The sequence below is a fragment of the Lichenostomus cassidix genome, chromosome 1Aa, assembly GCF_008360975.1.
Source record: "Lichenostomus cassidix isolate B80296 chromosome 1Aa, HeHo_3.0, whole genome shotgun sequence".
In the NCBI taxonomy this organism is placed as follows: Eukaryota; Metazoa; Chordata; class Aves; order Passeriformes; family Meliphagidae; genus Lichenostomus; species Lichenostomus cassidix.
Genome location: NC_139480.1, coordinates 54,901,406 through 54,917,492, shown reverse-complemented (window position 1 = coordinate 54,917,492; position 16,087 = coordinate 54,901,406). Strand labels below are relative to the sequence as shown.

The window sequence follows — 16,087 nt, the reverse complement described above, 5'->3', positions numbered from 1 at the left end:
AGGCAGGGGTTCAGCCATCCCCAGGAGAGCAGGGTCCTGTCACAGGTAATGTTTACTTGAAAAGACAAATGGCAGCACTCCAAACATCTTCCCTGAGCTTTATATGCTGAGTGTGATGCCACATATGGTCTAGAATGTCCCTGTAGTCAGTTTGGGTCAGCTGTCCCAGCCGTGTCCCCTCCCAATTCCGTGTGCAGCCCCAGCCCCTCACTGGGATGGGATGAGAGGCAGAAAAGGCTCTGTGCAAGCCCTGCTCAGCACGAACTAAACCATCCCTGTGTTACCCACACTGTTTCCAGCACAAATCCAAAATTTAGCTGCCGTGAAGAAAATTAACTCTGTCCCAGTCAAAACCAACACCAGAAGTTCATTAGTCAAAATCCAATTGAGTTTGAGGAAGGAAGGAAGCGGGGGAATGGGAAATGAAGCCCACTTCCCTAGCAACCTTGGGAACAAGCTGAATCCCTGTGCTGCCAGGGTCTGAGACAGTTAGTTCCCTTCTGGGGAATGCATGGCCACCTTCCCTGACAGCCAGTGGCCGAACAGCTGGCCCGCGGTGTGGGCTGCATGTGTGTCACTCTGTCGGGAAGGAAATGACTAAACTTGCTGTCAAACCATGGGAACAAAGAACATCTTTGATTCACCAAAACGGTGCTGGTGGAGAGGCTTGGCAATAGCTGTGGTGCTGCCACCCGTGCTGGGAATAGCAAACCAGTCCAGAGAGTGGCTCCGGTGGGGAGTGTGAGTCTGCTGTGCTGATGGAGGGAGGGAGAGCTGAGAGGGAGCTTGGTTCTGAACAGCTGCTGGGGCTTGCCTGGGCTGCAGAGGACGGTGAGGGACTTGGGGCAGGGTTGGTGGCTGCAGCAGGAGGGCCAGGCCAGCTCACAGGCAGTGCTGGCCAGTCCCACACAGCAGAGGTGCAGCGTCAGAATCCCACGGCCTCCTGTCTCCTTCCCCCTGCCCTGCTGCTGCCTGAGTGTCCTGGCAGCCCAGGCAAAGGGAATCCCAAAGGTCCTGTCAATCTGTGAGCCTCAGCTCCAGTCAGATATTTGTAATGAAGGGGAGAAGCTCCATCTAATTATAGGTTTTCCATTTCGGCCTTTCATATTACTTTAGGCAGGCTTAAAATAACACCGTTAACTAACTTCTTTTCCTTGGCTTTGCAGTTTCATACATGACATTCTGCAATGCCCTTTATAGAAACCTCAAATATTTTTTTTTCCCCGCCTACCACATTTTGTCTCTTTTTCCATGTGGCAGATGTTTTTTCCCCTGCGTTGCACAGGGCTCAGTACATAATTATTCTGTTGTAATAGCCTGGAGCCCCAGTCCTCTGATGGAGTCTGCTTGCACAGGCTCCTATGTCCTGCTCACTTGTGTTCTGTGTAATTCTTTTTCCCCCCGGTGGTTTAGTTCAATCTACTCTAAAAAACTGTTCTGAGGAGTAATGAGAACCAAATCATTTGTGTGCCTTGAGATCATCTATTACAGCTTTTTAGCATATAGCCTTAAAAATGTTTGGGTTATTTTCCCTCCCAGTCATATGAGGGCTGAATTCTCTCTCTTCCAGTGTACAGCCTCTGGATATTTGCAGTTTGTTGCCACAAGTCAACAGCTAGTTAGCCAGTGTGCCTTTATTCCTACATTTTTCAGCCGATTCTTTGCTTTGTGATCATGTTACTTGCTTGTCTTAAACTTCTGCTCTTGCTCTTGGCATGATTTGAGTTTGGAGAGCAGTGTCTCAGTGTGCCAGTGAAGTGTCCCAGGTGGAGGGACCCTGGGGTGTTGTGGTTGTTCCCATCCTTCTACCAACCATATTTCACTGAGCACTCATATTTGAGTCAATGATTCCTAAGCCTCTTCTAATGGGAGCTCTACGTGCAGCTGCATAGGTTTGGAGATTTTTAGTTATTAGCCTGAAGTTTTACTCCCCAAACTTCCCTTCTGCATTTCAAATTCAAAGCTTACTCAGAACCTTCTCCTGAACAGTTTTGTCAAACTTCCTATACCAAATAGCTCCTCTTTTGTCCGCAGTGTGTAGATGGGAGTATCCAAGACTAAAACTTCCTGTCAAACCACAGTAACAGAGAACATCTTTGATTTACCGAAATAGTCACGGTAAAGAGACACAGGAATCGTTGTTGCAGCTCTGACTTCCACTGGCAACACTGGGTGCTTGTTTGGGGTTTGTTTAGATTGCAGCAGGGAGAAGGAAGCCTTGCCAGGCGTTATTCACCTTCTTTGTTTTGTGCTATAGGTGTGTGATCAGCTGGGGATGTCAAGGGCAGGCACAGGCCAACTGTGTAATGTAGAGATACTGAGAAATAATGTTGCTGGGAATTATTTGGAATTAACAAGCTCATTTCCTCTTTGTACATCAGTTGTCATCCTTTAATCTCTTGGTATTAGCTTTTTTAAAAATGCTCTTATGTACATCATCCACAGTGCTTCCTGTATCCTGTGTCGCTTGATGATAAACTTTTACAAGATATCAATGTTAAGTCATCTCAGACTTTGAGTGATTAATCAAAATCTCTATTTCTCTTTTTCTCAGAGTTGGAAGTTTATATGGATCAGTGGTACTTGCTCAGGAGTGACAGTGGAGATCAACACTAGGTCTGCTCATGTGGGTGAGTAATCTAAAGCCACCATATTGCTGATCTCTATTATCTACATATCTGCTGGTTTTTTGCTTTTTGATGTCTTACACAACATCTCCTTTGGGCTCTCATTTCAAGTGCCATTAATATGATGCTGTATGTGACTTCCAGTAAGTGCTGCAGAAGAATGTCAGACTGCTTCTGCAGATATCCATTGATTTTGTATCTTTTAAAGAATGGTCCTCACTAAACACAGTCTAAAATGTTGTGTAGAGTCGGGGAAATGTGGAAACACAGTTTAAAGACAGTGGATTTAGGGTTAACATGTGGACTGTGGCAGAGTAATGAAGTATATTTTGATTATTCAAGAAGCAGAACTGAAATGAGCACTGGAGCTGTTCTGTGGCATATGAAGGGTTCAAGCGGTGCGTGTGCACCCCAGTTTGAAGGGTTCTGCTCCAGCACAAGATCCCCCTGGACATGCTGTGACTGCATGATGCAGCTGTGCATGTGCAGTTAATCTGACTCAGCAGGTCTATGGCAATGTGCAGAGAAACTGCCAGGAGCTTTCAGATTACTGGGGCAAGTTTATGAGAAAATGCATTCAGCAAAACAGAATATGTGTTGTGAGATCCTTTGGAAATGGCCCAATTCCGCTGGCTTCAAGGAGCAGCATTTTGCATTTGGTCTAGACTGATTTGATCCAAGTAGCCTGGTGCATGTCAGAGCTGGCAGTCTTGTTTTGGGAAAAGTTACCCCTCGTCTGCTTTGTTTTGGATATTATGGTGTGATTTAGCATCCTAAATTCCAGCTGGAGAACTGGGTCAGATTGCTGTGCCTGCACTTGATGTGTGCACCTCGTGGCTGGGACGTGCTCATCCCATCACAGCTGAGCTCCCAGTCCCACAGGATGTGAGGACTGGTGTCTCATTTGAAATACCATTTCCCTTGTTTTACTCCCTTACCCTCTCCATAGCCCTTGGAGTGCTTCTTCGTGTATCCGACCCTTCCCACACTCCATCACTGTGTGTGAGATCTCTCTGGGATTCACAGCAGCCCAAGGTCTTGCACCAGACCTGGAAAGAAGTGGATGTTTCTTCTCATTTGTCAGAAGCTCTAAACTCCACTGCCAAAAGCTTTTATTCCTTGGGTTTTTAATGAGAGGTCTGCTTGCTCTAGGAGTGGTTTTCACCTTTGTCTGCCATCCTGGTCACTTTTGTTCAGTTTTATTACTGCTTATCAGGGTTGGTGGGGTTATACTCCAGCTGCCCCTGCACTCTATCTGGATTTGAGTCCATCGTGGCTGTAAAAACATGGTTAAAACTCTGATGTTGGCTGGCAGCCATGTTCTGGATGTGTGTTTGGAGACTTTCAGTCTGCTGCCATCACCGTGTGAATGTCTTGCCTTTGCTGGAAGTCTCTCCCTCTTTGCTCTCCAGAGGCTGTGCTGATTCCCCCTCCCCAGGAGCAGCAGAAGGCCTGGGACATAAATCTGCCTGGTTTTCCCTGTCACTTGTGCTGCTGCTCCCTGGGATGGGCTCTGTGTGTCCGTGTCCATCTGAGGCTGTAGCAGCAGGTGCTCAGTTCTCTGTCCCTGTGGCTCCAGTCCTGGCAGGTCTCTGGCATTTGGAGGAGTCAGAGCTGTTGCCCTCAGCAATCGGTCTGGAAAGCGTGATTTCCCCACCTGCTGCTTGCTTTCCCCATTAAACAGATAAATAAGAGCCTCTCCTAAGGAGATGGCAGGAAATTCCTGTGCCTGACTCAGCGCTGACAGGGGCAGGGGGCTGTGGTTTGGGCTGCTGGCTGCTTCTCCCAGATGGGGACAAACATGGCATTCTTGGCTGGGTTACCACACGTTCAGCACAGATGTCTGAGCTCCTATCTCACCACACAGAATACAACAGTGTGTGCAGAGTGGAGTTTCAGAGCTTCTGCCCACAGTCTCTATTTATCCATAAAAGCATGGATTTCCATCCTGTTGTTCCCTCCCTAGCAAGCTCCATGTTAAATACGCTGCTGCCACTTCATCTGTGCCCTGCAGTAAGGCCATATGTATAAATAATTCAGAAAAACTAAAAAAGGCTTTTAAAATAAGCCTTAGCAGAGACAGCTGCTTCAGTGTGGTGCCATGAAGACACAGAAACCTGGCTAAGTCTGTGCAGCCAGAGTTGGTCGTACTCCCTGCAGCTCCTGCTCTTTCCTATCAAAACCCTGCAGGTTTTCAGGTGTGTCTTCACCCTACTCCACCAGCTCTGAGTTAGGTCTGTGCTCGATGGCTGCAGATTTTTGGTGTGTCTAAAGCTGAGATAGAGCATCATCACATGCAGCACTGAAATAGTGTCCAGTCCACCCTCTTACAGTGCCTGTGTGCAAAAGGCAAAAATTAGTAGTTGTTGGGTTTTCCCCCTCAATGTCACATTGAATGCAGGAGGGAAAGAAGTACAAGGCTACTTCTCTGTATTACATTAATTGGCACTTGGTGACTTGGCCTGCAGGGCCCAGCCCACACACAGCTTTTCTTGGGATTCCAATAGTTGTGCTAAACTAAACTGTGCTCAAAATAGTAATAATTTCAAGCACTTCCCCAGAGCCTGTGGCTGCTTTGCATGTTTATGGGAGGTGCAGCACTGCCCGTGGTTGGGGCATGGGAGGATCCCCAGGCAGGCAGTGGTGGGCATTTTTCTGATGTCTTTTTCCTCCCTTTCTTCTGAATGGAAATACTGCTGCTTGCAGAAAACAAGTATGTTATTGTGCTTTTGCTGCTCATATTTTATGTGATGTGGTTTGGGTAATGTTAATGTAAGTTAAAGTTCTGCTCACCCACAGTTCTGATGGTGGCTCTCTAACACCCATAAATCTCTGCAGAGAGGGGGGATGTATTTATCTGTGAATAGTGAGCAGCCTGCCCTGTTTATCCAGCATGTGACCCCTCTGTTGCACACTGTGTTTTCCTGCCTCCCTCCCATCCGGTTCTTCTTATTTTAGTGACTTTCCCAGTCCTGGCAATTGCTTTATATTCGGAAAACATAAATTCATCCCTCACAAAGCTCGCAAATCTGATTTCAATTCTTCCCTTATTATTTGAAAAATTCTTTTTTCTCTGAGACCTAAAATGTACATTTTCCCTGTTTATTTAGACAAGCTCTTTTTGTCTGCAGAAATCTTGTCAAAAGCTAAGTTTCTTTGCTTGCATTTATAATCCTCTGAGGTTTATGTATTGGGAATAATCTTCGTGAGCTGGAAAAAGATTGTCCAATCTGTTTTAAGATGTCCCACTTTTTGAGTATTGCATCTCATTAGGAATACAGTTGGCTGTTTGCATGGCTTTTTTCTTCCTCTGTATAGCTTGGGGGAGAAAATACATCATTTCCTGATGTAGTAATAATGCTTGGCACTTTGCGTCTTCAAAGAACTCTATGGCTATGGACGGAATAATTCCTCTAACATTGTGTAGTAGTTTCTCATTATCATTTCCCGCATTTTACAGATGGGGAAAGTGAACAAGAAGTCAAGTGAGCTCAGGCCATGAAAAGAGAAACAAGATTGATTTGAGTTCCCACCTTCCTGACCTGTAGTAGAGCAAAAGAAAGTTTGATTCAGGTTGACACAAAGGGAAATGTAATGATCTTTTCTAACCTTCTTAACTACTTATTTAAGTGCATTTGCTGGTGGTGTTTTTTGATGGGTGTGTTGGTTTTTTTTCTCCCCTAAAGTAAGCTTTCTCACTTACTGATGTGGTTGTCCCTTCTCAGTGAGTGGTTGGAGGTGTATGAGAAGTTTTATTAAGGTGAAGCAGCGTGTTAATGGGGTTAAGTTTTTTGGGATGTCACTGCTGTCTGGGTGATCTCTCTGCTCCTTCCTTCCTCTTTCCTCTCAAGCCAGAGGCAGGGGAGACCTTTTCTGTGTTATTTGGGAATATTTTTTTCCCCCATCTTGTCATCCATCTGAGACTAAGATGGGAAAAGTGAGCTGTCTCAAAATGGGAACTGTGTCAATACATAGAAGCTGATCTTTCTTGTCTCAACCATCACATGCCATGCTGAGATATTTTTTCCCCTCCCATGGACTGTAGTGGAAGTTGTTGGCTCAGAGTGGTGTCTGGAATTATGTCATTTGCTGAAATAATTTTATACAACTGCATTAGGCTGTAGGCCTTGATTTACAGCTGCTTAATGAACTGACAAGACCTCCAGATGTGTTGCATGGCGTATGGAAAAGGTGAGTGCTGTAGGCAGTGAACTGTGGAATTAGGCACGCTTGTTACAGACAAAGTCATGGTAACAATTTTGTTGCCTACTTGTTAGAAGTTAGTCAAAACTTCTTTTTCTTTGGAATTCTGGCTTTTTACAAAGTTGCTTCAGAGCGGTGGGCAGTGTTAGGACAGTTTAGTCCTCTTGGGGAGAACAGGTAATCTGCTAGGTGCAGGGGAGCATGGAAATCACATGAAGAATTTCTTCATCTCCCAAATCTCATGGCTGCTTCTCTGCAGGCTCTCAGAGGTTCCCTGGCCACCTTCTGACTGGCTTCAGATGCCTTGTTTGATAAACTTTCAGGCAAAAAGCCTTGCATGGCTTAACCCAGCTTTATTCTGAGCATGCCCTGCTAGTGAAGGCGGTGGAGAAAGCAGCTGTCTCCAGCCACATGCTCTTTTTGGGGATGCAAAAATTTGCAGAGCCTTTTTTAGGGGCTCAAGGTTTAGTTCCAAGATTATATTTCCTTTTCTGTTTCTGATGGGTGGGACAGATGTCCTGATGCCTTAGATGAGACCTTCAGCAACGGACAGCAGCACCAAGGTATCATAGCCAGTATTTTTATTTTCATTTTTCTTTGACTTTCTTATGTAGCTGATACCTCATTTGTACGTGCTCCTTCCCAGTGTTGGGCAGAGCTGTCCTGAACCACTCCATGCTCCCAGGGCTCTGTTTTCATCCTCTGTTTCTCATGACACCCAAATTGCTGATTACTTGCCTGCTGACTTTTTAAGGATCTGAATGTGGCTTTTCATGAATCTGGATGTTTTTCCCTTGCTGGGCTTAGGGAAGCCCTCAGGGCTGAGTTGGGACCTGGACTTTGCAGCAGTGAGTACAGAGCAACTGCTGAAGGCTTTCATGCCTTGCTTGCAGGGTGTGAGTGCTTGTGGTGAGGTCTTTGTAGTTCTCCTTTGTCATCTGACAGCTTCACTCACTACATTTTGATTTCAGCTGCTTAGGAAAAATGTCAGCAGCTCGGCGTGTGGGGAACTGCCTGTGCATCTTGGGCTGTTCTGTTGTGTTTGTTTTAATTCTGTGTTCTGTAATTTTTGTGAGGTACTGCATCCAAAAGTGGTGAGTGCCTCCAATAATGTGTCCAGGGTGAAGTTCTCAGATCATGCTGATACCCTTACCAAGGAATTTTTGTTAAGATCCTTTAGGATCTCTGGGTGTTCCTGTGGTATTTGAAATTGAGAGGAAGGGACCCACTGGGGCATCCCTGGGCTGGAAGGTGTGGATGGCTCTTGCCCAGGGGGGTTTGGATGGGGCTTTTTTTTTGGGGTTTTTTTTTTGGTTTTTTTGTTGCCTGGGGCATCAAACCACTGTCAGAAAGCAGTGAGGTCTTCACTGGAAAAGCAGCTGTTGTTACCTTTTCAGCTTTCCTTACTGCAAATTGGTGAGCTCCCCATTTCTCCTGTGTTTGGAAGGCTGAGGTGGCACAGCCCAAGTTTGACAAGTGATAACTGAGGAGCCTGGCTGTGTTCTCTGGGAGGACTCAAGCTGTAAGCTGGCCCATTGAAATGAGCAAGGAAGTGGCTTCCAGGCTGAGGTGCCTGGAAAATATCAAGGGGTAGGTGAGGAGATGTGAAAGGCAAGGGCCATTCTGAGCAGTGAGAGTGCTGCAGAATCCTGGCAGCAACGGCAGTAGGAACAATGCTGGATACAGCTGGAGATCGTCTGGAGCAGGAACTCTGTGTCCAATCTTTCCCCTCTTTCTAAGGCAGCCTCAGACCCACTCTGCATTAAACTGGTGTTTGTCTCAGCCTGCTTATCTGCTGGCCAGCCCACACACTCCCTCCAGATGTTCTCTTATCTCAAAACCAGAGGTGCACCTGAAATTGTCCTTCCAGGATTTGAAAGCTTTTTTGATAATGTTGTCTGTCTGCCAGTGTTTTCAAGGACATGTCACACTTTGAAAGCATGGTATTAAAATAATTGCCTTTGAAATGAAGGGAGGGTCATGTACCCTACATCAGAAATTCCTCTTAGTGCTTATTAATCTGCTATATAAATGTCATGGCTTACATCCACAGGGTGTTTATATTGAATTTTTAGCTGCATCAGGATCTCTTGCTCCTCAGAATAAATGCCATATAATCTGGTAATGAGCAATATTCTTAATTTAGAAACCAAAAATAGGACATAGACAAATCTGAGTTAAGATTCCAAATCTGGAAGAAAGCAGGAAATAGCATACCTCATAAGGGGAGAGCAAATTCAGTTGAATCATCTAGTGTTTAGTGTAAGGGTAAGGCCAGAGAATTCCATCTATTTCCCTGGGATGGCAGCATGATTGCAATATTCCAAAGGCCTGATCCTCCTCAGGTACACCTGTTCTGAGGTGTGTAACAGGTAGTTGGGAAGCACCCTGCTTTCCTCACCCTGAGTAGATCAGTGCCCACCAATTGGAGGCCCATTAAGCAGTGGGGATTTATGCTTATTCCTTCCAACACTCTGAGTGAGTGAGATGAAGTTGTTCCTCTGAGACCAACAGTGAGCAGCACTGGCCAGGACAAGATGTGAATTTGGGAATGGTATCATCCTTGCTGTGGCAGGTGGGCATCATCCAAGATCTCTAATGTCTGGAGCACCTTCCAAGCCAGCAGTCCTACATCTGGAGGAGATGCTTTTTCTCAGGCCCTTAGCAGCTGTTCTTCAGTAACAGCAGTGGAACCAATAGTCACATAAGCATCAGTGGCTGATAACAGTCAGTCCCTGGTACACTAAGGATAGAAATGCTGCAGGCTGTCCCCACAGGGTGATGCTCCATGGCCAGTGCTGTTTTCTCTTCACCATGAGGGGCACAGGCTGTTAACTTTTAGCTCGGGTGCTGTCTGTGCGCTGGGCAGCTGGGTGAACTTTGTTCAGTGGAGGCTTTCTCTGACTCATTCCCTTTCACAGACGCAGCCTGCTCTCCCACCCTGTGAGCTCCCTCATGCAACAGAGCACCCCTTGTTTGCCCTGATTCCCTGGGTGATTTTTGGTTTGTGTTCTGTATGCAGTAACAGTTGCTCTGTGTAACCCTAAGTAAATTTTGCCTTGAAACATCTTGGTAAAGAAGTTACCTTTCTATGTGACGGTGGTGTCGCACTGAATTAGGGTGATGTGGAGCCAGATCCGCATTGAAGTGAACGTGTCTTTGTTGCAGGCTTGATGTGAGTTTTGTAACTTCAGTGTTTGCCGTGGTCCCAAACACACCCAGAGCTGTGCTCTGGTGATGCCTCTAAGTGGAGAAGGAAGGCAGATTGTGGCCACAATGATCAGGACGTTTGTGGAGATTTGCTTGTGTTCTGTTTGTGGCCAGGGCCACATCTGGCAGCTGATGGTCTGAAATCAGTCAAGGTGAGGAGAGCTGGTGTTTTACTGCGGGCCTTACACAGAGGGCTGATGTTTATTACGGGCAGCACCCACAGGTCACACAGAGCTGCTCGGATCTGTATTTTGAGGTCTTGTTTTGGTCACTTGGTCAAACAGGCAGCCAGTGTTAAGTATGTTCTCAGTATCATTGACTTCAGTGGCATTAGAAACATGCTTGACATCAAATGTGGGCTTGTGCAGCTTGCTGATCTCAGGCTGGGTGGGTCTTGCTGAAAAGCTCCTGTGCCGACAGAGAGACTGTCGCTATTTTAGGCTGGTGATTCTGCTCGGCTGTCAATCCAATTTAAGGGGACCAGATTATAAACACTGTGAAATGCTGAGCTGGTGCAAAGCTGCTTTGCTGATAAGGAGCTGTTCAAAATATTTGGAAAGTTCAACTCTGCTGTGGGACTGGGCAACCGTTCCTGGCTCCAGTCCCGGGGCTCGGTGCCAGGGGCGTTTTGGCTGGTTTGCCCGCTTGGCTGGGTGCCGAGCGGCCGAGGCTTGATGTGCCCTGGGTGTCACTGTGCCTGAGGGACACTGAGGGATGGCAGTGGTAAAGCAGCTGTCCTGGCCCTGCCATCTGGGCAGTGAACAGCTGTCTGTCCCTGTGAGGACAGAAAATGGAGTGGTGCATCCCATCAGGTGCTGCAGCATTGCTGGAAATACCAAAACCGAGCTGATGGCAGCTCTGGTCCCCTTGTGTCTGTTCCCAGCTCCCAACAGGAGATGAAAATCTGATAGGTGGGAATGCTGCATGTCTGTCTGGGGAAGAGCTTTGTTGACTGTTAGTGTTTCAGTCCCAGAATAGTCTGGCAACAGAGCAAATTGCCAGCTTGCAAGTGCTTGCAAGAGCCTCTTTGTGGATTTGGTTGCTTTTTGCTCCAAGACCTCTGCACAGATTTGCACAATTGCTCCCTTGCCCTGACCTTGCCCTTTCCCTTTCCCACCCTGTCCTTCACAGTGCAACACTATGCTAGTGTTTATTGCTTCCCTTGCATATTTGGCCACTGAAGGGATTTATAAAATCATAGACTGGTTTGTCTTAGAAAGGACCTCAAAGATCATCTCATTGCAGCACCCTGCCATGGGCAGGGACACCTTCCACTATCCCAGGCTGCTCAGAGCCCTATTCAGCCTGGCCTTGGACACCTCCATGGATGGGGCAGCCTTGGTTTCTCTGGGCACCCTGTGCCAGGGCCTCCGCACCCTCACAGGGAAGAATTTCTTAATATCCAATCTAAAGCTCCTCTCAGTCAGTGTGAAGCCATTGGCCCTTGTCCTGTCACTCTAGTTCCTAATGAAGTCTCCCTCTCCAGCTTCCTTGTAGGCCCCCTTCAGTTACTGGAAAGCTGCTATGAGATCTGTATGAAACCTTCTCATATTTTTGTTATCAAGGGGGTGTGTTGTGTATAAATTTAACACCTTTGAATCCTGCGAGTATCAAGCATAGCTACACTTGCATGTTCCCACTCCTCTATAGCCTATCTCATAATTTCCCTTAGGAACCTTCTTTGCAGCTGTGCTGCCATTCACAGAATCTCTGCCAGCTGTGCTGCAGTGCTCTGGGCAGGGAATTAGGAGGAGTGATGTGCACAGTCCAGCATGAACATGGTATAATGTGCTCTGGATAGTTCCTGCAAGCACTCCTCTAGATCAGATGCCTGGTGCCAAGGGGTTCCTTGGTGCCTGGCTGAGATATTAAGGTGTGTTTTCCTGCTCAGCAGGGTGTTGTCAGCCAGTAATAATCCCCCTGTCACTAAATGTAGGGGCAGCGCTGCCTTGAGCAACTGAAATAGCTGCCTGTTGGGAGGATGGGAAAGGGAAGCCCAACAACATTGCTACATCAGGAGAAACTGTGAGTGCAGTCAGCTCTGGCAGCGAGAAACGTGTAGGTACACAACAAACAGTAGTAATGGGCTGCGTCTGTCTCCTCTAATGCTTGCCCTATCTGATCAGTTGTCAACGTCTGTTAATCTCTGCTGCCACAGAACATGGAGACAGCTCTGAGGTTCGTGCTGGTAAGGGTGTGTGCTGTGTATAATTTACAGAGTGTTGTGACAGCCGTGGTGAATGCCGTGATCTGCGCTGGGGAGCATTGGGATACGGCTCAGTTATCTCCTGTGTTATCCAGGAGGAGCTTGGAGCCTTGCTGGCATTACAGCAGGAGAGGGAACGTGTGTGGTCATGTTACCCTCATTAGACATTTGCATGTGGCTCCTAGGAATACCAGGTTGCTGGCCCACAGCCACACCGGCGTCTTGGGAACTTGTCAGATCTTGCAAGCAAAGGAGCACCAGGCTGGGTCACAGTTCTTGGACAAGAAGCTTCCAAGGAGCAGGCTGCTGATGCAGAGATATCACAGACGTCCTTGTGGTGCCCTGTGTGCTCTGACATGTGTGCTGGGTGTGTTTCTCTTTTGCTGTTGTTACTCAGTATATTCTGACTTCAGAAGAGCACTATTGTATACTAGTGTCAGTGAGCAATAGCAGTTGATTCTCCTCTCCCCCATACCATGGCCAGTTGTAAAGGATTTGAAATGAATCTTTTGCAGTCTGCAGAGAGGGATAGCGTAGATTGTTTATGAGATAAAAATTGCTCAGGCACAATATCCACTTCCACTGAGCTTGACTTTAGCAGCAGTGTAGAGCTGCTTCAGATTTCTGGATGCTATTGCCACATGGAGTGCTGTCTTTTTTCCTCACTGGTGCAAAGTTCCCACAAGTGAGAAGTTCCCACTAGTGAGAACTTTGCACTAAGTTGACTGTGTGCTCTACCTGTGTAGGCTCACTCCCTAAAATAGCCATGCAGACCAGAGTAACAGGAGCCCCAGCTCAGGTGAGCAACTTTTAATCTGAGCCCTTCAGGGCGACTGGTTTAGCTAAGCTGTTTCTTTTGATTTAATGCCCAGTTTACTTCACCTTCGTGTCTGTCTTCAGTTAGGTTAGCTCTCTTGAGTCTGGCAGCTGGAATTAGGAAAATAATGATTGTTTTACAGCATATTATTGGCACACTGCTGTGTACAAGTTCTAAATTGCTGACCCCACCTAAGATGGAAGTTTAGTGCCTTGGCCCGCAGTGCTGTAGTGCCAGGAGAGCCTTTTGGGCAGGGTTGCCACAGGTTGAGGTGGTGTGTGAGTACAGAGCAGGTGGTCTCAGCTGCCAGAACCACTGCTGAATACAGCCTGAGGAGTGCCTGTGGCATGGGAACTCGCCAACAGCCATGTAGAATTGTTTCTTCTGGCTGGAAGGAGGAGCTCAGCTGTCTGGCCGTGGCCTGGCTTCTCAGTATTGGTTTCAGGCCTGAAAAAGTCCTCTGTGCCAGGATCTGTTGGTTTTCCTCCTTCCCCCTGCAAGCTCCCCAGGCAGCCCAGGTCGCTGGAGCGCTGCCCTCTGGCACAAGTCACTGGTCACTCACTGTGAGGCCAGTGCCAAATCTCTCCTCCCCAAACCCTCAGGTGCATGGTCGGATCAGGTTGGCTTCATTAGCTGTTTACTCATCAGGCTGCCTTTGGAGACATCCCAAGTACCTTACTCACACCTCTTTCCTCCCTGCCAAGTTCACATTTGTGCTAAATCACTTCCTTCCACTCCTCATCAACGGTCAGGAGTGTGACTAGACATCAGCTCTTGTTTCATTGATACTGAGACTTGGTTTAGAAAAACAGGATGCCATGGAAGTCAGTGTCTTGTTCATGTTATTTTCCTCAGTCTTGATTTTTTAGACTCAATAATGTGACAGGGAATTAAGCCCCTACTTTTTGGAAGGCTTTTAATTAGCTGACAGTATTGATTAAGATCATGCAATCTGTAAATACAGTACATCATGCTACTACATCTTGGTCAGCACTTCATTTTCTTCTTAAAGACAATTTAAACAGAATATTAGGGGAGAGGAAAAAAAAATACACCCCAAACCAGAGCACAGAAATGGCAATTCAGTATTCCTGACATTTCTCAGAAAGCTGCTTAAGATTATCTCCTTAAAATGGCAGATTTTGCCTGCAAGTCAAGCAGAGGAGCAGGAACTGATATTTCATTAAAATATTAGGAGAGGCTGAATGCATTTATGATCCTTGAGACATTTGCAGGAAACAAAAACTTGCCATTTAGAACTGCCAAAAACTTTTAATAAAGGGCAAAAACCAAATCCCGAAATCCAATGGCATGACTCAGATACTTCCTCTGCCAGAGACCTCTGCTTGTTACCACACAGATACCTGTTCAGGCATTTTTTCCCTTCATTTTTCTGAATGTACTTGTAAAATCCTCAGCCTAAACTTGGCTGGTTTAAACATGACACAGGTCCATGCTGCTCCCTCAGGTCCTGTTCCTGGTCACCAAAGAGAAGAGATCTGTGTCTGCCCTTCCTCTTCCCCTCATGAAGAAGACTTGTAGACTGCAGTGAGGTCTCCCCTCAGCCTCCTGGGGATGGATGTGAGGAAAAGGCATTTCAGTACTTCCAAAGCTGTAGTGCACCAGGAGTGAGCACACTCATGTTGAGGGATCCATCCTGGGCTGCAGCAGAGCCCGTGGGCAGCAGGGCAGGGGGGATTCTGCCCCTCTGCTGAGCCCCCCTGCAGGGCTGCATCCTGCCCTGGGGCCCAGCACAGCAAGGACATGGAGCTGCTGGAGCCACAGCAGGGACACCAAGGGCATCCCAGGGATGGAGCAGCTCTGCTGGGAGGAAAGGCTGAGGGAATTGGGATTGTTCACCTGCAGAAGAGAAGCTTTGGGGTGACCTCACTGTGGCCTTGCAGTGCCTGAAGGGAGCCTGCAGGAGAGATGGAGAGAGACTCTTGACAAGGGTCTGGAGTGACAGGACAAGGGACAATGGCTTCACACTGACAGAGAGCAGGTTAAGATTAGAATTTAGAAAGAAATTCTTCCCTGTGAGGGCGATGGGGCCCTGGCACAGGGTGCCCAGAGAAGCTGTGGCTGCCCCTGGATCCCTGGCAGTGTCCAAGGCCAGGTTGGACAGGACTTGGAGCAGCCTGGTGCAGTGGAAGGTGTCCCTGTCCATGGCAAGGAGGCTGAAACTGGATGGGCTTTGAGGTCCCTTCCAACCCAAACCATTCAATGATTCCGTGATAGGAATTAATTTGCAAAAATAACAGTTTATCAACAAGACCTTAACCTCTCTGAGGTAAATCACCATGGTAGCTGTGTCTTACCAGCAAAACCTTGAAGTGCATGAATCCATCTAGGTAAGGTGCAGTTTGGTGGTGTAAGGAAGGTAGTGACCAAAGGACTTTTGTAGCACTCTGGAGGGGTGGATGCAGCAGTGGATTTTTCTGTGAACAGTTAAATGTGCTCGTGATGGAGAGCTATCCCCTCTTCTGTCCAGTGACTGAAGTGGCAACCCTGCAGAGTTGCCAAAATGCCCCTGCTGCAGCCAGTTTCCATGGAGTGGTAAACAAATGTTCAGCTGTCCCTGAGAGAAGCTGCATGACACAAGCGCTGCGTGAAGATGTATGACAATTTACATCCTGAAATAAGTGATATTCCTTTTCCTAAACAGGGATGAAACTGTAGTTCTATTGTATACGTAAAGCAAACATTCGTGCCAGTTTTGGATTTACTTTTCCCATTTTAATCAGCAGGATCATCATGGCTGAGGCCTTGGCATCACCAGGGTCTTCTGCAAGCCCAGACTAGACTTGTCTCAGTGCTTTTTTATGTTCAGCAGAGTTAGTGTAAGATCCTCCATTAGGGGAGGATCCCTTCCTAACTTTAGCCAGGGAGAAAACGCCTTTAGTCCTTCAGAGCTAAATATAACCTCCCAGAAACCATCACTTCAGTGATGGCTCAGTAAACACATGGAAAATACTCAGCCCCAAAAAGGGAAGCACAGGAGGCAATAGTTTTTAATAGTTATTT

General features: G+C 47.1%; 1 protein-coding gene across 16 annotated transcripts in view; it reads left to right on the top strand.

Moving 5' to 3' along the window:
- PPFIBP1 (PPFIB scaffold protein 1) overlaps nt 1-16,087 on the top strand; it is a 97,778-nt gene that overhangs the window by 22,559 nt on the left and 59,132 nt on the right. For 15 of the 16 annotated variants that reach the window (XM_085049103.1, XM_085049100.1, XM_085049098.1 and 12 more), the window contains one exon: nt 2,555-2,630. The exons of the other annotated variant lie outside the window; for it this stretch is intronic. The gene's annotated coding sequence lies outside the window, so the exon portion shown is untranslated. The remainder of the gene's footprint in view (nt 1-2,554; nt 2,631-16,087) is intronic. 16 annotated transcript variants of the gene reach the window in all.